The 22,953-nt window shown below is 46.8% G+C and overlaps 1 long non-coding RNA gene across 3 annotated transcripts; it reads right to left on the reverse strand.

Moving 5' to 3' along the window:
* Positions 1-8,005: 8,005 nt before the first annotated feature.
* LOC137480157 (uncharacterized) lies at positions 8,006-16,345 on the reverse strand. Of its 3 annotated transcripts, XR_011002731.1 has the most exons (4): positions 11,466-12,037; positions 10,053-10,168; positions 9,475-9,607; positions 8,006-8,493 (listed from the first exon to the last, which is right to left on the reverse strand). It is a non-coding gene; the product is annotated as an uncharacterized lncRNA (long non-coding RNA). The 3 variants fall into 3 exon arrangements; XR_011002730.1 differs by lacking the exons at positions 8,006-8,493; positions 9,475-9,607 and adding an exon at positions 16,037-16,345 and having other exon boundaries at positions 9,625-10,168; positions 11,466-11,607; XR_011002732.1 differs by lacking the exons at positions 8,006-8,493; positions 9,475-9,607 and adding an exon at positions 9,625-9,963.
* Between the last annotated feature and the right edge of the window lie 6,608 nt (positions 16,346-22,953).

Consider the following 22,953-nt stretch of genomic DNA (forward strand, 5'->3'; position numbering starts at 1 on the left):
TTCTCCCAGACCTCTGTCCCTGTCCCAGTAATTTCCATTTATTCTGGGCTCCAACCCCACAACCATTTTATTGGTCCCCACTGGTCTTCCTCCAGTTTGGCAGTGTCTTTTGTACTGGGATTCGCAAACTGCCCACAGTATTCCGGATGTGTCCTTACACTGTTGAAATACCCCTTCTCTTGACCTGCTGGCCATGGCAATGTCCTGGAACCCACAGCTTTTGTGCCTTAACAACTAAACTGGCCATGGGCCAGACCTGTATGTGAGGCCATCAGCCTCCAGGTAAGCCTAGGATACAACTCTATCCTGCTCAAGTTTCTAATTTTACCACTACAACAGTGTTAAAAAAAAAAAAAAAAAAAAAAAAAAAAACAAACAAAAGCAAACAAAAGGAAAGTCTTTGATAACTGTAAAAACATTCACAACTAACTCACCTCAGAACATAGTGAATAGGGAATACTATGCTTTGAAAATCTTTATTTTTTGAGATTAAAAAATAGCTCCTCTATGCCTTCCCTGGTTAGAAACCAGACAGACAATAAAAAAGTTTTACCATGGTTAAAAATTCCCTATTCAAAATGGAGCTTTTCCTTTCAGAAGTTTTCTATTCTCACTTGAATTTGGCTTTTCCCTTGAGACACAAGGATTCATATTCTTTCCAAAGGGTATTTATGCTGGGATTTAATCCTGTCCCTTGCCATTTGAGTGGCTCTTTTAATTTAGACAAACACACAGCACCCTGCCCTCCCAGCTCCAGGATGGCCCTGGTACAAGGGAACGCGTTATGAGATGTCTGAAATCAAGTTATTATCTCTTCCATGAATTGAAACCTTCTCAGAGACAATGTTTTACAGATAAACCTTATTTCTAGGTTTCAGCTAATATTCTAATACTATTTTAAACCCAAACATTCTTAATTCTCCCTTTTCTTGTAGATATTAGCAACTCCTTTGTCCTTAATTCCACTTTAATAACATCCTTGTTTTAGAATTTCCATGGGGTTTAAATATTGTCTTTAGCATTTTAAGCCAATCTCCAATACTTGCCAAAGTTTTTCAGTTCCTGGCAAACCTCCTGGGAATCTTGTAGAGTCAGAAACCAGGGTGTGATTGTCTCTCCCTCACCCTCCCCATCCATCCCAGCTGGACATGGGTGTCCCATTGTTCAGCCCAGGGAAGTGTGTGTCACCAGTTACAGAGGTTTTTTTGGCCAATGCAGGAACCGGCGCAATTTGGGCACAAATTGTTCAAGCCAAACTGCAACCACCTGTCCTGGGCATTTGGAGCTGAGTGCCTTGGGAATTGCCCAGCTCAGAAGATGGCAAAGGCAGCTCAGCAGTGAGGTACAAGCAGAGCTTCTCTGCCCATGTGCAGATGCAGGGGACTGAGGGGTGGAGTCCTCTTTGAGGAGCACTGGGGAGACTGGACCAGGATGTGGGAGGGCAAAGGAGGTGTCCAAACCACAGAATTCTTTGGGTTGGAAAAGACATCCAGGATCAGAGACCAGCCATTCCTCCAGCACTGCCAAGGCCCCACTGACCCATGTCCCCAGGTGCCATATCCACACGGCTTTTCAGTCCCTTCAGGGATGGGGACTTAGATGGCCCTGGACAATGTTCCCAGGGAGATGTATGGGATGCCCAGGAGAGCTCAGCATACGGACATAGCATTTATTTTCTTTTTCCTGGGAAGGGTGTGAGCATTTTTCCCTGCCTTTGGACCTGCAGGAGACACCTCTGCAAAGACCCAGAGGTGCCCTTTGATGCTCAGGTGAAGCTGCTGTCACTGGAACTCAATTTCTTCGTCTATAATTAAGAGCCTCCAAAATTTTCCAACCCCTCTCCCACCTTCTTGGTACCTGGTGATGTACAAGAGGTGTCAGAGCAGGACAAGACTCTCTGGAGCCTCCTGAGCCTGTAATGCAGGCTCCTGGTCACCCTGGTCCCATTTTGCATGATGCTGTGATATGTAAATCAAACAAAAGCAGCCCCGCTTTTCAGGAGCACTTTAAATTTAGTATCTCAGAAGTGTTGCATTTAGGCTTAATAAAAGTTATGATATGTTGATTAAATACTAGCTGAGGGCTGAAAGAGCACTTCCTGAGCTTTAGAGGGCTGCAGGCAATAAATTGAGTTGCCACCCAATTATTCTGGCTGACTGGGATCTCCACAATGGATCACAAGGCATATTTGTCACAACGCAGGGGAAGCAGGGCACTGGCCCCTTTTAAACTTTAAATTTTTGGGACCTGGGCTCAATCCTACTTCTGCACGGGCCATAAAGCACAGAGACCTGCCTGCTCTGCCAGGTTCCCAGCATATGCACTGCAGAGCCACCACATCTTGCACGAGCTCCCGGGAGATTTATTCAGCCCATGAATTTCCCACCCTGAACCAAAAACAGGACAAATTTTGTCTGTAACAGAACAAATCTGAGCCCTGTGTATGATGGAGACAAGCAAGATGTGTGTGTTATCCACCAGCTTCCTAAGAGGAGACAATAAACCTTCTCCACTGCAGAGAACAGGTGGAGCAAACCTCCCCCAAAGCCCTGGCTCAGGGGTGGACAAGGATGAGCATCCTCACACACTGACATTACACCCTTAACACAACCAGGAGCTCTCCTGGGAACAGGGAAGTTCTACAAAAGGAAAAGCCCATAATCAATCTGGATTATCAAAACAGCTTTCTGTGATCACTCACAATCCAAATCCATCTGCCTCAGACCCTGAGGAGGACATTTCTTTGTGGGAAGGACCATGTTCAGCAGGGATAGGAAAACATCTTGGAATAAAACTTTAGGACACTGAAAACAGTCCCAGGCACAACTCAGACTCACTCTTGCCCTTGGTAAGCCATTTATTCTTCCGAGTCCAAACTTTCACCAATAAAGCCATTTCTATTCCTTAATATATTCACAGGATATAATTCCTTAACATATTCAGGGTCAGAGTTGGAGCTTTTCTGCATGTGCAGCCCCTGGGACAACACAGACCCAACCTGTTATCCCTGTCATGAGGAAAACAATTTCTCCTGGGCATGCAAGATGATAGGAAGAGCTCTTTAAACAGGGATACAAAGAGTTGATTCATCCTGAATGAACCAATCCTTCCTTTATTTGGATACAGCTGTAATCCGCTCGTTCCATGTCAGAAATCTGCTGCACACTGGTGAGTGCCAACATCTGCTCTCAAAGTACTCAAAGACAGCTTTTGCCTCTCCATGGGGATTGTGCCTCCAGGCACATGGATCCAGCCTCTTTTCCACACAGAACAACCCATTAATGCCCAGGAAGAGAGGACTCAGCATCCTGCTTGGGAAGCTTTTGGGATCAGCCCATGCCCAATGAACCAACAGTCACGATGGGTCTTCTTCCTACCTTGTTTATTCAGGGTTGGGAGCAGTGAGAGGGAAGAACAGAATTGGTTTGAGTTTTTAACACCCTGTAATAACTTCCATATTCCATGTGTCCTTACCAGATCAGGTAAGTGGGACCATCTTTATCCATCGACTGCCAAATCATTCAATCCCTAAAATGCTGAATTGAAACAGTGCTGCAAAATACCATACTGGAATGGTATTTCAAGTGCATTCTAGCAAGGGTGAAAAGTGTAAGGTGATCCAGAGCTGGGTGTCAAGCTCTGCCACAATAGAATTCAAAATAATTGTGCTGTTGTTTGACAGGCAGTAAAATTCATGGTGGTCTATTAAATCAATGGCAATGTAATGTGGAACACTGCAGATTAAAAAGAAAAAAAAAAAGCAGAGTTCACAAAGGGTGGCCATTGGACAGAATCCCTTTGGAGCTTCTAATAGGGTTGATTTGTGGCAGGAAAGGCTGATACATGCAAGACAGAATAGAGGGAAGGGAAAACAAGACTGGGAGAGAGAAGCAGAAAGAGAAAAAGCAAAATAAATGTAAAAGAGGAGATGAGTGAGGGGAAAAGGGGAATGAAATAATTGTAAAGAAAGTACTAACAAGTTGTTATCATATATAGACACCTCATTCTCAGCACCTCTCACACCTTGTGCCTGTTTTGTTACAGCCAAGGGTTCCTTCTGCCAGCTCCTGGGTACAATCTGCTCCAGCTGCCAGGAAGAGACTGATGGATTAAGGTCAGAAAGTGCAATCTGCTTCTATTATCTTCAGCAGAATTCATCCCAAAGGCAGGAGAACCCCTCCAATTCTAGAAAAGGAACTTAAAACACTTGTCAAAGCCAGGCTGAGGCACAGTGAGTGTGAAAGTGGTGTTGGAAGAGTATGACTTCCCATGGCTGGATGTATCTTCTCCTGGCTGGAGACAAGTTTCCACTCCCAATAAGCAACCCAGGGTGTTCACACTCTCAGGGCCAGTCAGGCATTGCAGCCCCCTTGTGTCATTCCTATTTTAAACTGCAACAGGGATATCTTGTACTCAGGCATTCTGGTGGGTCTAGGATCTGGGAAATCCCTTCTCATTAAATCACAGTGGCTTCATGAGATTTTCCTTCGTGGCTCCAGGGAGGCAGCTGTGCCAAAGGTATTTGTGAAGAGTGTGGGTCTGTGCCTGAATGCATTACCTGGAGTGAGTGGGAGCCAAGCCTGGAGAAGGCTGTGCTGGCCATGAGTTTCAGCTCCCAAGTGTACAAGTAGAAAGATTTCCACTTCCTTTAGAGAGTTGGAGCCTGTTCCACGGCAGTGGCTGAAGAGGAGGGTACCTTTCAGAGAGCCCTTTTGTTGTGCATTAAGAGGCAAACAGTCCTGAGGGATTCAGGAGAGGCTGCTCCAGCAGTTAATTGCTCTCACTGTCATCATCTTCTTTTCCTTGGGAATTTATCATACTTCAGCCCAATCAAGTGCTCCTGTTAGGAGCTCTCTGTTCTAGGAGTTCAGTGGGAAGTGCTGGGTCTATCAGAGCAAAGATGCCTCAAGCACCTGATGCAGGTGTTGACATTGAGATACCACAGTCCAATTACCCTCTAGAGCTTCCTTTTGGTCTCCTGACTCCATCTCATTTGCAGATGTTTGCTGAACCCGCAGCTTTTGAAGAACTTAGGCTCCCTCATAGTGTGTGTAGTCCTGCCTCCCAACAAGGATCATCCCAGCTCCATTATGGAGATAATATCCCTTATTTGCTCCAAATCACTCTGCCAGGTGTCACAAAACCCTCCATATCTGGGGACAGCAAAAGGAAGGACACAAAAAAATCCCTTCAAATTCAAAAATCCCTTCAAATTCACTGCCACCTTTTAGAAACATATATCTAAATTATAACCTCCTGGAGCCCATCAGTGCTTCCTAATCTTTCTTGCTCTTTGATCTTGCATTTGGTGGCATTGAAAAGTAAATTGATTTGGGTCATTTTGGATCAGTCAATACTTTTTACCCATTCATACAGACTAGACAAATTCTATAAACCCATTGTTTTTCTCTCCAACCAGAAAGGCCCACAGCATTAACTCAGGAGGTCCCAGCCTTCCCATTCAAATATTTTCTCTTTCTCTAAATTACAAAATTACTTCACCAAACAGTTTTTAGGGGAGATCTTTTTTCCTCATAGCAATGTTTCCTTTTTGTTAAAAATTCCATGCAGGAATACAGAAAGTCTTTGAGATATAATTTGGACTAGTCTCACTGGCCTCTATCAGCCCATATGTTGCCAGTATAAGAAAACTGTAAATTAATTGCATCTTTATTGATAGCAACAATCTTTGTCTTGTCAAGTACAACTTAGGTCCTTTTAGCCTTCACTTAAGCTCTGCTGAAAGCTGGAACACGTGGTTTAGTGAATTTTTCAACAGTTCAAAATTTCTTCTAATTCTGCCTCAGAACAAGCTCCATCCTTGCTGAGGTAAATCCTCAAAAAAAACAACTTCTCAATGTTTTCCCTAATGTTAATTAAAAATAATTGCTGTTTCATTCTGACCTTAACCTCCGAAATTCCACTCTCTGTTTTCTTGTGATTTAATTGAACAGCACTAACACAGTCACTGGTTTTCCCTCTCCATTTACCAAGTAGCTCCAGAACATCCCACTCCATCACTCCTGCTTAGAACATCCCACACCACCATTCCCACTTATCCAAGACTCTTAATCTCAGGGGTGTTTTAGTCTCAGAGTTCATCCACTTGACACAAACTGTGCCAACTCTCACATTTCCCTTGGTCAGAGAAAATCCAGAATCAGATGTCATGAAAGAGCCATTTTCCCAAAGCAATAAACCTCACCATGTGGTAATAACGGCATCATTTAGGAATTTGTGAAATCCACCACGGCTCCTGATGGGGCACAGCAATGCTGGGAGCACTGGGAGAGATGAGGAAGAGAGGGAGAGAAACATCCCACTCCTGACACAGCAGAGCCAAGATCAACCAAGGCCTTGGGTCATGCTCCCAGTATAAAAATTGAGCAAAAATTATAAACCCCACTCAGTTTTAATAATCAAAGCAAAATACAAATCCCTCCTTTCCCACCACAGAATCACTGAGGTTGGAAAAGACTTCCAGGACCATCAAATCCAACCTGTGACAGATCTCTACCTTGTCGCCAGCCCAGAGCACTGAGTGCCAGATCCAGTCATTCCTTGGACACTTCCAGGACTGGAGGCTCCACCACTCCCTGGGCAGCCTCTTCAAATGCCTGAAAGCTTTTCCATGCAGAAATTCCTTCTGAATTGGGGCCCTAACTCAGGACACTGGGACAACCAAGGTTTGTCCACTTTTCTGGGACAAACAGTCAAGGCAACAAAGATGAAGGAGATTTCTACAGCCTCTCTCAAAGAGTTAAAACCCTGGGCTGAAAGAGAAAGGCACGAGCTGATGCTGCACAGTGGTGTGAGCAAACCCTTCTTTGAACAGGCCTGAGTGAGCTCTCATCTCCAGTCTTGAAATAAAACCAGGTGAAAGGCTGGGAGAGTTGGGATTTTTCTGCCTGGAGGAGAGAAGCTTCAGGATGACCTAATTGTGGCCTTCCAGTGCCTGAAGGAGCCAACAAGAAACATGGAGAGAGAATATTTCCAAGGGCCTAGAGTAGCAGGACAAGGGGGAATGGCTTCCCACTGCAAGAGGGCAGGGATAGATGAGATATTGGGAAGGAATTGTTCCCTGTGAGAGTGGGGAGGCCTAGCACAGATTGCCCAGAGAAGCTGTGGCTGCCCCTGGATCCCTGGAAGTGTCCAAGGCCAGGTTGAATGGGGCTTGGAGCAACCTGGGCTTGTGGAAGGTGTCCATATCCACAACAGGGGGTGGAATGGGATGGGCTTAAGAGTCCTTCAACCCAAACCAGTCATTCTATTACTCATTATACTTTCAGCACAGGAGTTCCAAAGAAACACAGTTTAATTTTAATTGTTACATCCCATGATTTCGAAAATTTGGTCTGCAAGACATTAGTTTAGACTTCTGCTGAAAGCAACCACCATGCTTCAAATCTGTATGGCCCTTTTACCAAATTCCCTACAGATGAACCTTAAATCCTTCCAAAATTATAATTAACTTACCTGTGGGGACACGTCCAAAGAGGTCTCAACCCAGATGATGCTTTGTCCTTCCACAAACCTCCCACCTATAGGTTCAAAAAATCAGGATTCCTATCAAATCCACATTCTGCTTCTGCCCAAGGGCTCTCAGGATCTGATGGTTCATTCAACTATGAATTCACTCTTCGCCTCTCGTTTCTTTTCACTCTGAAGGATAAATCACAAAGTTGTTCAGGTGAGTTTCCTTGCTTTTAGAGACGTGCAAGGCTTGTTATAGAAAAATTTATGGAAGTCCCAACATTACTCTCAAATAGACATATTTGGAATAAATACACTTGAAATACATTATCTGACCGCTGCTATTGCCTTTGACCACCAATGAAAATGGAAAGCTGGAGTTTCCAGCTTGTTGAAAAAAAATTTAGAAGCAGTTCAAGGAAGGATTTTATTTTCTTCTGCAATTGTTCAATCAGGACATCATGGACAAGGAAATACAGCTGGGTTGAAAAAAGATGTCAAATACTTTTAGGATTAATAAATAGATGTAGAATGAGGATTTGCCTATTTTGTAGTCTTGAAAATCAGTGGAATAACCCTCCTGGCAAAGCAGACACAAGATGTATGGATCAAGGTATTAAAGATAACCAGATAGGAGCCAAACAGCTCTGGTAACTGAGTCACTGTGTGAAGAGTCACTTGGGATTAGGTATTAGACTGTGCTGTGTCACCCCGACTACAGCAGCAGTTTAACCAATGAATTTTGAAGAGACTTAAAACTGTGGATTATAAAGTACTTCTACTTTTGTGTCTCTCTTTTCTTTTTTTTTTTTTTTGTAAATGCATTTTCAGGCGTACTTAATTATATCATGTTTAAAAGTCAGCCAAGTCTTGAAGTTACATTCCACAACAAAAAAAAAATTAGGAGTTTAGCAAATGAATGCGCTGTCCTATGGATCCCACTGCAAAGAATTCCTTTGGTTTGAACAGAGCTGTTGTCAGCTGAGAATCTGTCACTCGCTGGCGGTGTCCTTTCACCACCTATAAAACACAATTCATACAATAAACCCAGGTATTGCAGTGGTAATTAAAATCCAAAAGCAATTAGCCTTTTGTTTATTTCACTTGGGAATCTGACTAAAGCCTAAATGAGAAAACCAAAATAAAAAAAAATCTCCAGCTTAGGCATAGTCCCAGATGCCTGAGTGATGTCCTAATTAAGCTGTATTACAGCATCACAACATAAGCCCGCCCACGTATGAATCTATAGATGTACGTGTGTGCACTTCATTATGTGCTGCACAGCCCTGTCAGCCTCAACAACTCATTCCCACCATCCCAGCAAGTGGCAATTGAGGATTGAAGCACCAGAGGGACAAAAACAAACAAACAAACAAAACAAAACAAACAAACAAACAAACAAAAACACCAAGTAACCTGCCTAAAAGGACTTGGGAGTGTGCACATTCATCTGTGAGAATGTGCACATTCCAAAGGCTCTGGAAGCTCCTTTTGAGGGAGATTCCTGTAGGATTGCAGGTGTTGAGGTTAGGGGCAGCCAGGTTGTGCAGAATGAGGGGATGATGTGTCCAAGCTTGAGTGGGGAATTGCCCACACAACCTTAATCAATTGAAAAGGATCTCTCATTGCCTGAGATTTTGTCCCTCCTGACCCACAAAGGAAGGTGGAAAATCCTTTCTTCAGACCCTCAGAGGTGACCCCATCAATGGAATTTTCATCCTAGTATGTCCTGGATCGGAAGGGACCTTGCAGCTCATCTCATGCCACCCCCTGCCGTGGGCAGGGACATCTTCCACTATCCCAGGTTGCTCTAAGCCCTGTCCTGCCTGGCCTTGGACACTTCCAGGGGTGGGGCAGCCACAGCTGCTCTGGGCAACCTGTGCCAGGCCTCGCCACCCTCACAGGGAAGTGGATTCGAAAGTCCTTGGACATCATCATATGAATGAACTCCAGTATTTTGGAGTCTACTCCCAAAAATTGTTGGTTTCACTCTTCCAGAACCTTTTGAAGTTAGAGCAGACCTGGCCCTTGGCAGGAGTTGGAGACATTCACAATTAGGTTCTGACCGTGGGTGTAATGTCCAAATGGAAACAAGATAGGAGAAGGGCTGTTTTCCAACTGCAGCTGTGCAGACCTGGAAGCAGCAAAAAGGGAAATTAATTATTTCTGAAGGACACCAGGCCCAAAAACCCCTCTAGAAATGCTGTACCCAGCCTCAGACTAAATAATACATCGATGACATCATCTGCTTGACTGTGAAATTCAAAGTCACACACAGAAATATTCCCATGCATAAAAACAAAAACAGCCTCTTCCTTGTGCATTATTAATACCAACCCTCTTGATTTTCATAACTGCACAGACCACATGTGTGTGTCCACAAATTCACCTGCAAATGTCTTCAGGATCAGTGTTTGCTGTCAGTCTGGAGTGAGGAGTAGCACCCAAATCCAGCAGTCAAAAGAGGAATAAAACTGGGGATTGTTAGCCCTAACAGAAGCATTCAGGGTTTATATTGTTTTTACAATGCTATTTAAATAGTTCAGTTGCAGTTAATAAGTCACAAGTAAAGGGAACACCTTCAGCTTTACACCATTCTTTCAGGACTTTCACAGATGCCAAGCAAGGAAGGCATCAGTGATAAACCAGTTGTCCCATGGGAGAGGTGGGAAGTTCTCAGTCCTTCCTGTTATGGCTGGGAAAGAAAGGGAGAGGGATGAAGTGCTGGATGTGGGCAGCTGGGGAGAGTTGGACTCGCCTGATTAAACCCCCCCTCCCCCAAAAATAGCCACTAACGACCCTTTTAAAGGAGCTGCCTCCCCACACAGCAGTTTGGGACAGATTTTTTTGTGTGCTGGATCCACCCAACCCCAAGGGATGACACACCCAGCGCAGTGCCACATGTGCCACACTGGTGACTCCTCCAACACTCCACTTGGGTGTCACTTTGCAGAGCAGGCACTGCTGGCAAAAGCACATTGTGTTATCAGCTCGAAGCCATCTCAGATCCCCCAGCCAGGAGTTTGGCCCTCGTGCTCCAGCCCTTTCCATTCCCCAGCACCCTCTGCCTGTGGCAGGCATCCAAAACTGGCAGCAGCATTCCAGAGGGAGAGTGTCCATCTGGCTTTTCTGAGAGGGGCTTAAACTGTTCAGATGCTTTCCAAGAAGTCTTTAGCAGCCCAGACAAGCTTGTCTCCCTGATTTTTCTAGATGTGCCCCAGCTACAGTTCCCACTTCCAGCCATTTTCCCCTCTCCGAGGGTACTGAAGGAGCCTTCCTCATAACTCTATTCTCATACAATTATGTCAATGCTCCTAATTTGTGTTGAACCCAATGAACTCTTTGTCCTATTTGTTATAATCCCTCCTGACACATCCTTCCACCTCTTTTCCTGTTTTCTTCCCAAGTAGCCCTTAAGCAGAGAGGTTTGGCATGCAGGAGCCAGCCCAGCTCTGAGCAGGACACCCACATACAGCACCACAGAAGTCCCTTGCACCCTGAATTATTTTATGACTGGTATTAAATAAGTCTCAGTCTCCATGTAGCATCATCCAATGAGAAAAAATAAAGGTATTTTCCCTGCAAGGCCAGCGACTCTGTGTTTTCCCTGCTTCCCCTCAGTGATCAATCCCCCTTTTCTCATGCCAGGAGCATTTCAAGGCACAGGAGAAGCCACCAGCTATAACAAGAACATGCCTGGTGAAGCTTCCCCACCTCCCAGCCAGCTGGGCGCCTATGCAGCAGCTAAGCCCTATCCAGGGGTTTATGTGGAGCCTTTGTGCTCCATTTAGCTCACAGTGAAGCTCCTAAAGGACATTTTCAGGGAGTAAATGCACCGAGAGGTTCATGCTTGCAATTCCATGAAGCCCAGTCTCAGGGATCTCACAGCACTACCTGCTACTCCCCATCCAGAGCTTTATTTTCACACCCTCTAAAAAGTCAAAAAATTAGCATGAGCTTACACCACCCATGAAAGAGTTAATCCAAATCACCTGGATGTGAGCAAAAAAATCCACCAAACTCCAAAAAGATCCCAGATATTACTGCAGCTTTTCCCTTTTCTGTTTCCTCCATCTTCCTCCACCTCCAAAACATTCATTTTGCTCTTCTCTTTGATGGAAGAATGAGCTCAAGCTGAGAAAGGGATAAAATAAACCCAAATAAAAAAAAATAAAGAAAATAAAAATAAATCCATAACAAACCCCTCTCAAATACTCACCCTTCAAAAGGATAAAATGGTTTCAATTTTGGGCTGTCTCGTTCACTTCCCTCCCCCCTCCCTCCCTAGGTGTATATCCATATCTGTAGATTTAGAGAGGGTTTTTTTTAGTATTATTATTTAGTTAATATGAATTACAGGCCTCAAGCTGCCTCCCCTCTAAACCCAAAATGAAGCAGCTCTCTTTTTTCTCTCTTTTTTTTTTTTCCCCTCTTCTTTCCCCCTCACCAACACGATTTACATTCTCAATGTAATGTATTAAAAAGTTGACAGGGCCGAAAGGATTCACATGATGTCGGCTAAGAAACCCAATTTCCATGATGAATTGCCCGGAGCCCCTGAATCACAAACCATTTTTTCCGCTGCTCAGAAGTTGATTTTTTTTTTTTTTAAATCTTCTTAAAGCTTCTCTCCTAATCTTCAGCTAGAAGAGATGGGTGAAAGGATTTTTTTTTCTAAACTAAGGAAAGTATTAGCATCTTGGTTGTTGTGCATCAAATTTGAAAATGCAAGGTTAGTAATATTTCAAATCGGCTACGGTCCAAGCCACTTGATAAGTGTGCTTGCTGTCTCTGCCTGGCTCTCCCCCCTTCCCAAGTTTCTCTTGGCAGGAGCACAGCGCTACGGCAGCGGCCGCGCGTGCAAGTGTGCGTCGGGCGTGGGGTGGGGTGCTGGGAGAGGACGGCCACCCCCCACTCCACCTCTCCCTCCTCTTGCTTCCCACTTTTTCCAGCACTGGAGACCCATCCCCACGATCTGAGACGTGGCAGATCAAGCAGCACCCAAAAAAGCCAAATGCACCCGATGAGGTTTTCCTTTCGGAAAGGAGCGCTGAGCTCTTCCCTGGGTGCTGGGATTGAATCCCGTGCTGGAGCAGTGTGTCCTGCAGGCACGCTGCTGTGAATATTTGTTTTTAAATGAACTCCTTCCCTCCACGGAGTTCCTGGGAAAAAAACCTGTGGAGAGGAAACGAGTCATTTTGCCCACTCTAATGAGCTATCCAGCCATTCCCAACAGCAAGGTCTTTAATGAGATTTCCCTCCCTGCTCCCTGCCTTCACCAGCATATGAAAAACAGGAGGTGATCAAGGATTGACTCTGTGGATGAAGGGAAGGACAGTTTCTCCCCTCGGTGCTGCTGCTTCTAAACTGCAGCGTTACCATCTCCGTCATTTCTAGAGTGCTCCTGCTGCTTCCCCAGGCAGGAGGAAAACCTTGGCAGCCAGAGAATGGAAATGCTGCCCAAATGCTTGAGGCTCTCAGGAGATGGCTCATGCCCCTCGTGCCAGATCCAAACACTGGGAAGGTGAAGCAGCACAAACATTAAGGACTCCCAGCAGCAAGTTCTGCATGCAAAGAGTGGGGTCAGGGACAGGGCTGGCAGAGCAAGGCTTTTCCAGGGAATGCATTGCATTTTCCCCTTTATGGTCCAAGACAAAAGGGATTTGAGGGACACTCAGAATACTGTTGGGATCTAGTAGAGGCCATCCCCTCACACCTGGTTTAGCAGAATAGTAGCTCACAGAGGTAGCCCAGGAATTTATCCAGAAGACCCAGCACAGATCTGGAATGGCCATCGAGGACCTTTAGAGCCAGCAGCTTAAATACACACAAAGGAGCACATCCTGCTCTCCAACATCAATCTGCTCCCTTTTTAGAGTCTCCTTTCATCAGCAGCAATCCCAAATTCCCTTTGGGAGTAGCCTTTGGGATACAAAGATAAACCTGCTCCTGCAGTGCTGTCTCATTTTGGCCACAGCTCTCCACACCTTCTTCCCCCTGCACTCTCAACCTCTTTTAGCTCTTCCCCTACATGCCTAAAGGCAGGGAGTCAGTTGTATCCGTCATTTTGCATATAAATTTCCCCCCATGTGCAATAAAAAACACCTCTGCTCTTCCAGAAGAGAAGCTGCCTCAAATGCCAGTTTTTTCTTACAGGGAGTGGTTCTGTTATGGTGTTATTGGCAGGGAGGTACTGGGATGGGATAAGTCTCATGACCTTGGTAGAGCTGTCACATGAGCCTCCACTACCTCTGGGTGACAATTAGTCTTTCTCAGAAATGATTGCACCAGCCTATTTTATTTTTACTCGGTTGGACTCCATGATCTTGGAGGGGGTTTCCAGTCTCAGTGGGACTGTGTCTCTTGGTGTCATGCAGAGCTGTAGGATCTCTGCCCAGCAATTGACTCAGCCTCTTTCCCTGGTGCCAACATTACAGGAAGGTGATCCTGAGGATTAGGTCCCAAAGATAACCCTGATATTCCTTTCCTCCAGGGGCAGAAGCTGATTTTAATGCACTGCTGCCCAGGTGCTGGGCAGGTCCTAATCTCAGGAGTGTCATGAGTAATTCCAGCCCTTACAGATTTAGGAAAACAGAGGAATTCAGCAACCACGCTTGGGAACTGATCAAGCTGAGCTCCACTCCTGCAGTCATGACATTTCCCTGGATTTAGCACCAGGAACATGTTTATGAAGCAGCAGCAGGAGAGCAATGACCCCCTAGGCATCTCCAGGAGCTAATCCAGTCTCCTCAGGCTGATGAAGGCTCCCTCCTGTGCCCTGAGCTCTCAATCCTGCATGGTTCTGCCTCACAGAGGGCTTGGGAGAGACTCCATATCCCACTGCCCCTCCTGCTCCCAGCACAGAGCTCACAGCCACCCCTACACCCAGACAAGGCCGTGAGAGAGCTGATGCACATCACACCAAGATGATGCAGAGGCTGAGCTTGAGAGGACAGTCAGGACACCTAGAGAAGGTGAGAAACCTCACCTGTGATTGCTGGAGCATGGCAGACCCCACACACTGAAAGCATTTTATGGTGAGTCATGAGACCTGTGCAACTTAAGGAGTTTTCCTGTGTATTACAAGTGCTTGAGCAAATTATAACAAGCAAAAAAAAAAAAAAAAAAAAAAAAAGCCCAGAGAACTGACTCGAATGAAGTCACCAAAACTCCAGTTATAGCAGGAAGAAGTATGGGAAAGTTTTTCTTAAATGTAGCGTGTGTACTGCAATCTTTCGGGGAAACTGTGCCTCCCACTATCCCAAGAGCCAAGCAGATAAACGCACATTCCCAACCCTGACAAGCTACAGAATCTTTCCAGGACATTCTTTCCTTTATGGCTGAAACATAGCCTGTGATTTTTATTATTTGCCTGCTCTGCACTCACCAAATCCTTGGAATCTCTTAAAAACAGTACAGCAGGAGTCATCCTTCTCCAGACAACATCTTCATCCTTCTCCAGGCAATACCATGGAACTCAAATGGCCTCTGTTCCCCATGGAATTCACCAAAAGTATCACATTTTGCATAATGCGTTCACAAAAAGCAGCTGGATCATTAAAGCACGAGTGACACCATGTCCATGGGAGAAGTCAGGCCTCTCCAGGTTTTAAACTAAGAGATATTTGGATTGGACATTAGGAAGAAATTCCTCCCTGTGAGGGTGGTGAGGCCCTGGCACAGGTTGCCCAGAGAAGCTGTGGCTGCCCCATCCCTGGAAGTGTCCAAGACCAGGCTGGAGGGGTTTGGAGCAACCTGGGATAGTGGAAGGTGCCCCTGCCCATGGAAGTGGTGGGACTGGGTAGGATGATTTTTAAGGTCCCTTCAACCCAAACCATTCCATGATTTTATGGTTGGATGTCCAACTCGGAATTTGCTTCACACCCAAGCTTTAAATTTGCTTGCATTCAGAGCATGTCCCATCTAGATTGTGTTTTTCATCCATAAATTTCAAAGTAGTGGGAAGCCCTTAGTTTGACAACCAGCAGGTCACACACAGCAGGGTCATTCCAATGAGGTTGCATCTGTACCACACAGCAGGAAGCTCCACTGCTGTCCAAGGTGGGATGAGCTGAGAGCCAAGGAGGACCCCAGAACAAGCAGTGCCCTCACCAACCATGACACAGCCCCTCAGCACCACAGAGCCCACCCGGTGCTGGCAATGGACTCCTGACACAACAAGGGGCTGGACCAGCCCAAGGCCCATCCCAAGAAACCCCTCAAAAGATGGGTAAGACAAGCTAAACCCAACATACATTCCAGCCCTACCCAGGAGAAGGGCAAGACTGGAGACAAGCACACTTGCAGCAGGGCCTATGCCAGGAACAAACACCCAGGTCTGGGCTTAAATGGAGTTCCTGAGCCCATGGGCAGCTGGGGGTGTGTGGGGCAGGGTCCCAGGCAAACCTGCTCAGGGCAGTCAAGAGGCATCAGCACACTCAGGGCTCTGGCTTTATGCCAGGGCTGTCCACAATACCAGGGCTGGCTCCCTTTTAAACAGCTTCTAAATCTAAGAAGATGCACAAAGAGCATTGAAAAGTCTGTATTTCTTATAAAAACACACCTGGGCACTGAGAGGTTGGAAGATCATCCTGCTTCAAAGTGTGGCACAGAAATGCCTCTTCCTTCCCAGCAGCCCAGGAGCCCAGGACCCCTACCCAGCTTCTGGCCCTGCTTCCTATGAAGGACAGAAGGACGAGGGAGGAGAATGTTTCCCAGCTCAGCCTCGGGCTGCTGGGGGGGAGCCAGGAGCCTCAGTCTCCTGTCCAGCCGTGCTGGCCGGGCAGAGCTCCGTGGGTGCCCCGGACTGCAGGCAGCTGCCGGTGACGACAAAGACAGCAGCAGCCTCCAGTGGCCAGCTGGCAAACAGCACCGGCGTGGCCGCGTGGCCAGCGCTCCACACAAATGCCAGCGTGGCCTCGTGGCCAATGTCCCATGGTCAGCACCAGCGTGGTTTCATCCCCAGTGTCCCATGGCCAACACCACTGTAGCCTTGTGTCCAGTGTCCCACAGCCAGCACCAGTGTGGCCTTATGGCCAGCGTGGCTTCATCCTCAATGCCCACAGCCAACACCAGCGTAGTCCTGTGTCCAGCTGTCTCACAGCAAGGACCGGTGTGGCCTCACACCCAACACTCATGTCCGAGGTCCCATGGCCAAAACCAATGTGGCCTTGTGTCCAGTGTCCTATGGCCAACGTCAGTGTGGTTTCATCTTCAATGTCCCACTGCCAGCACCGCTGTGGCCTCATGTCCAATGTCACATGGCCAACGCCAGTGTGGCCTCACGCCTGATGTCCCACAGCCATCGCCACCATGGTCTCGTGTCCAGCATGCCATGAAAATGCCCATGTGGCCTCATGTCTGATCACCCACAGCCAACATCAGCGTGGCCTCAGATATTGGCATCACCCAGCAAACACCAGTGTGGTTTCATCCCCAGTATCCCATGGTGAATTCCAGTTTGGCCTCACATCCAGTGGCCCAAGGCCACTATCAATGTGGCCTTGTGTCCAACATTCCCTGGTGAACACCAGTGTGGCCCCGTTCCTGACATCCCACAGCAAACACCAACACGGCCTGGCACCCCAAGTCCCATGGCAAACACAGGCATGGCTGTGCACTCTGTGTCCTCCATGTGGCATGTCCCCACCACCCCTCCCGTCAGATCCAAGCCCACAGGGGCCCACAGTTGGCCCAAAGCCAGAAAGGTGTCTATCATTGAATAATGGAATCACTAAGGCTGGAAAAGCCCTCTGAGATCATCGTGTCCAACTGTTCCTTCAGCACTGCCAAAGCCACCACTGACCCATGTCCCCAAGTGCCACATCCACACAGCTTTTAAATCCCTCCAGGGATGGGAACTCCACCACTGCCCTGCGCTAATGTGCCAGGGCTGGACAACACTTCTGGGGATGAACTTTTCCCAACTAACCAATCCAAACCTCCCTTGGTGCAACCTGAGGACTTTTCCTCTTGTTCTGTCACTTTTTTTCTGGGAGAAGAGACCAACGCCCCGAGGAAACCCTTTTTGCCAAAAGGCAGATTTTTATGATGAAAGATGACTCTCAGTCCTCAGTGCCACTGTGTCACCAAGGCCCTCTGTGATCTCATGACATTGCTGTGCCTGCTCCAGGTCCCCAGGTCCTCACCCTGGTTTTCCTTCTCTGCTGCACAGGGAACATCTTGCAGAGAAGGAGCCCACCCAGGTGCCTGGACAAGCTGCAAAAGAGGAGTGGATGAGCTGTTTTCTTGTTGTTTGCTTTCCCTGAGTCCTTTGAAATAATCACAAACACAGCAATTATTGCAAAGATAAAATGCCAAGGATTACAGAATCCTCACAGGCAAAGCTCCCCATCAATTAACTAAACCAAGGCTTGCTGTAAAATATAATCCACTACAAGAAGCCACAGCAAGAGAGAATTTTTTTAAAAGGCACAACAAATATTTGTGGAAGAAACTGATGGGAAGGAGAGAGGAGGGATTTTTGTCAGAGATCAGTATCATTTTGGATGCTTGTATGTCACATGCAAGCACCAAAAATATCTCAGCGTGGAGCAAGCCAAGGCACAGTGTGAGGTTTCAGATGTAACTGAGGGACTTAGGGGTGTCATGAGTTTTGGGGTAGCACACACAAAAAAGATGGGTCAGGTTTTTAAAGGTAGTGCATAAAATTGGGGTACTCGGTCCAGTTTAGGGACACAGAGCTGGAATAACTCTCTGGGATCAAGTCCATCCTCCCTCATCCTGTTGTTTCATCCTCTTCTCACTCCCCATGTCAGTATAAAACTTGCTCCTCTCCAGGGAGGGCTGAGTCTGGGCGATGGTGGAGGGGCTCCTCCCCAGGCCCCTGCTCTGCCCTCAAGAATTGATTGAAGGAACTGAAGCTGAAGTTTTTCCCAGTTCAGCCCCATTTCTCCCAGTATCATCATCCCCTTGGAACCAAACAAGTCACCAGTCACTCCAGTACACTCCGTCTGGGAGTAGAGGAAGCAGCACCCAAACCTCCTGCCACAACCACAGGCTGAGTGATTAATTACTATTTCAATTAAAGTTTTGCCTTGTAACTCTAGTCAGGAATTGAACATCAATATCATGGAATCAGAGAATCATGGAATGGTTTGGAAGGAACATTAAAGCCCATCTCATCCCACCCCCTGCCATGGGCAGGGACAGCTTCCACTATCGCAGGTTGCTCCAAGCCCTGTCCAGCCTGGCCTGGAGCACTTCTAAGGGGAGATGTTGACCTGAAGTGAACACAAGTCCTTCTGGAGAGACCAAAACCAACACACCTGGCAGTGGTGGGCACTGATGAGCACCACGGGGCTTTGGAGCTGTGGACCCACTAAAAGCTGTGGGCTCCTGTGACACTTGGGATTGCACCCATATGACAGCCAGTTGGGGTGGATGTGCCACGCAGCCTCAGCACCAGGCTGGCACCCGGAATAAGGATAACTGGCCCATGTGTGACCAGATTTGGGGTTATGGCTCAGAGAAGCCTCCCTTTTCTCTTTCTTTTCCTTTCTCCTCTCCTCTGCCAGTGCTGAGCACAAAAGTCCTCAGTACTGGGAGAGCCCTGGACTCTCCAGGCAGTTACAGCCACATCCCAGACCTCCTCTTCTGCTTTGTCTTCCTTTGGAAACCCCAAACTCTGCTGCTGCAGCAGAGACAAACCATAAGGGACAATCAAAAAGGTGAACAAAAAACTTGGAAACACTCTTAAATGACAGCTCAGGCTGGAAATGTGAGTCTTCTGTTTGTTTTTCTTTGTAGCCCGCCCTGAATATCCCTGCTAATTTTCTGACTATTGCTGGCATGTACAGAAGAATTGCTGATGACACATTTTCCTAACACACACATTACACAAAAGGAGATTATATTTTAGCCTCTTTTAGGGACTATAAAATCAGATTCATCCTAATGAAACAGCAAATAAAAAGGGGTTTCCCTTTTCTTCCTCAATCTCTTGGCATTTTTCCTCCTGTGGTTTTATTCCTCTCCTCCCCCCCTCCTCCTTCTCCCTGTTATCTGTGTTTCCTGCTCATTCCAACTTGATGACATGTTGCTGGGACAACTAAGTCTCCTAACCTTCTTAACTTTGCCATTGTTACTGCCTGGAGTGTATTTAGGAGGAGTGTTTTAATTTCTTTTCGAATGCAGAGCGCCTGCCCCAGTCGGAAGATATTAGAAATGGGGAAGGGGGGGGGAAGCTTTTCTTCCCTAAATGTCTGCTATTCAAATCATCTCTTTTTTTATTTCCTTTAAACCCATCATTTGTATGCTGTAGGTCGCTACTTTAAAACCCAGCTCGCTGTTGCTGAAAGGATCACCCGTATAATGATGTCATCCATATTCAGCTGGAATCTTGACTCTGCTGGAGCCCAGCGCTTCCCTCCTCTCCCGCTGGAAGCTCAGCCGCAGGCTCCCCGCTGCTCCGCGCTCACCTGAAATTTCCCGGTGGGAATGAGCAGGCTCGGATGGGGATGGGGGAGGAGGGGGGTCCTGGCATGAGGGGCATCAGGCACACAGAAAGACGCCGTGATGTACAGATTATAGAGCAGGAAGCAGTAAAAACGCCTGGCTTGGAGACCATCCTGGTGGAAGGTCCTTCCTTGGGGTCATCCCACACAGGAGAAGCACCTGCTGTCACTGACATCACAGGAGAGAGCTGGGAGTGATCACCTGGAGAAGAGAAGATTCCAACAAACCTTAGAGGCCCCCCCAGTGCCTAAAGGGGCTCCAGGAGAGCTGGAGAGGGATATTGGACAAGGGCCTGGAGTGACAGGACAAAGGGGAATGGTTTCCCACTGCCAGAAACTAGGGTTAGATGGGATACTGGGAAGGAATTCCAGGCTGTTAGGGTGGAGAGGCCCTAGAAAAGGTTGCCCAGAGAAGTTGTGGCTGACCTATCCCTGGGAGTGCCCAAGGCCAGGTTGGACAGGGCTTGGAGCAGCCTGGGACAGTGGAAGATGTCCCTGTCCATGGCATGGAACATGCCCATGGTGGAATGGGATGAACTTTAAGGTCCCAACCCAAACCCTCCTGGGATTCTATGACTGGGTCTGTCCTGGCTGTCCCAGCCCTGCCAGCCTGGGAAGAGCCAGGTTTCACACATGGAACAATCTCAAGCCCACCTGGATGCCTCCTGCCCACTTCAGCTTGTCTTTGTTAAAATCCTAATTGTACACATGTTGTGCACAAAATCCCCCAGCCCCTTCCATGTCAGCCCTGATGTTTCCCTGACACACTCATTGTACCTGGATCAATGCTCTGTTAGCAACTAATTGATCTTTTATTAACATATAATAACTTACTTATTAAATAGAAATTAAAGACTTAATTGCAACACTTAATCTAGAGTGGCTCAGTATATCACCCTCATAAGCATAATGTATAATTTAATTAATTGACAGAGCTGATAATAGCATGTCATCTGTCACCAGTTCTCCTGACCTGGGAGCTGGTTGCAGCCAGAGGTGTTTGCTACGGATACAAATATGGGGCTCTCCCAGGAATAGTATTGTGGGATTTGGGATATTCTGCCTCATTACACCCAGCACAGACAGGTGATCCCCATCCTGCCAAAATGCACTCAGAGAATGTGGCCAGTGGCCAGGATGATAAATCCATGCTGAAGTTTTTCTGTGGAGAAGGAGAAGGCTGATGGGATGGACCAGCTCATCCCAGTGCTCCCAAGTGCTGGCGGAGGAAGATGCAAGGACATGGCTGTGCTGCCTCTCTCCTCCCTCCAAGCAGAGATTGCTCCCCAAAAACAGGATTCAGGCAGCATCCCCCAAGTGAGGAAGTGGCCCCACATTCCTTGGACCAACCAAACAGGGATTTATTTTCCCACTGGTCACTATTCCTTCTGTGCCAGCTAAAATTTGGGTCCATGCACCATTTTTCACAGCCAGGCACTTACATCCTCCTCCCCCTTCCCCATCACCATCTCCCAGCAATAAAGAATTTCATTTTAAAAACTGAAAGATTTAATTTAAAAATACAAAATGGCAAAGGGAGGGTTTTTTAAATAAAAAAATAAAGGTAAAGAGATGATGGTTGGAACAAAATGTTCTAGAAGAAAGCTGTTCCCTTGGGGTTTCTTTTCTTTAAGCTTTGCATATTACAATTTGAAATTTTTGTAAAGAGATCCCCATTTTATATTCACACTGGTAGCCTGAATTTAAATATCTCTCTCACCTGAGATTAATACAGGCTTCACCCTGAATTACTTCCCAGCTCTGAAGTACAGCTCTGGAGAGCTCAACTCTCCACAAATTCACTTCTCTTTTAGAAGCATAAAAGCTTATGAAATATATGAAATATTAAAATAGCATGTGTGCCAGGGCAGAGAGGGGGAAGGGAAGGCTGGGTCAGTGCAGGGGGGCTCCTTTGATATGAAAACACACTTTTTCCTCAAATGAAACCACGGATCTGTTAGCACAGGACAAGAGCCCCATTAAACACTGGAGGCAAAGATTTGAGCCCACAGGATGATGCTTTTCTTTATTTTATTTAATTAATAATCCCATGTTGTGTGGGACAGAAATCATCGTTCCCCTCTGCAATAGAAAATATCAAGTTTCCCTGGAGCAAAACAAAGCATTTCCTGCAAAACATGTTATAATCAAAGTTGTAAATGCTGGCTCCTTTTCAGGCCAATTCAATAATAACCAAATCCACCTGAAGAAGGGAAAATACCTTGTTTAGATGTTGAGCATCCATTAGCTGATTGTCACAGAAATCCAGCCGTTTATAAAAGGATTTAACCCCTGAGGAGCTGTCAGGCTGGAGGGAGAGGCTGGCTGGCACAGCAGCAGGGTGGGCAGGGCAGGAGGACATCCTGGTGCACCCACACGGATCTCCTCTCCGCCTGGGCTGTGGCATTCCCTGTCTGCTATCCTGGTTTTAAGGACTGGAGGATTGTGGTGTTGTGAAAACCAGCCCCTGCTCACCCCGGGTTTCCTTTCATCCTCTGCAAGTACAAAGAAATCAACTCCATCAAATTTGGAGGGAGGTGATCTTTTAAGTCCCTTCTAACCCAAACCATTTCATGTAAATTAAGCTGGTTTTTTTTCTCAAACACCTGCTGGTTCCTGGTAGTCCCTCTCACTATCCCCATCTCTCTTTTTCCCCTCCTTGGTGTTTTCCATGTCTTTTCCTCCCTGGCTGCCCCCACCAGCCTGCACAGCCCAAAGCAGGAGCCCTGTCCCCAGCTGGCAGGGAGGACAGGAGCTGAGACAGGTAGGGTGATACAAGGTGGGACCTCCTGGAGACCCAACACTGCTCAAATAAATCCTCAGAAGCTGGAAGTCCTGCAAATCCCTGTTTCCTCATGAGCCACAAGTGGAAGATGGTGGAATCACAGTCACAGAATGGTTTGGGTTGGGAGGGATTTAAACTTCATCCAGTCCCACAGCCTGCCCTGGGAAGGGACACCTTCCACTATCCCAGGTTGCCCCAAGCCCTGTCCAACCTGGCCTT

The sequence above is a fragment of the Anomalospiza imberbis genome, chromosome 10 (assembly GCF_031753505.1).
Source record: "Anomalospiza imberbis isolate Cuckoo-Finch-1a 21T00152 chromosome 10, ASM3175350v1, whole genome shotgun sequence".
Classification (NCBI taxonomy): domain Eukaryota; kingdom Metazoa; phylum Chordata; class Aves; order Passeriformes; family Viduidae; genus Anomalospiza; species Anomalospiza imberbis.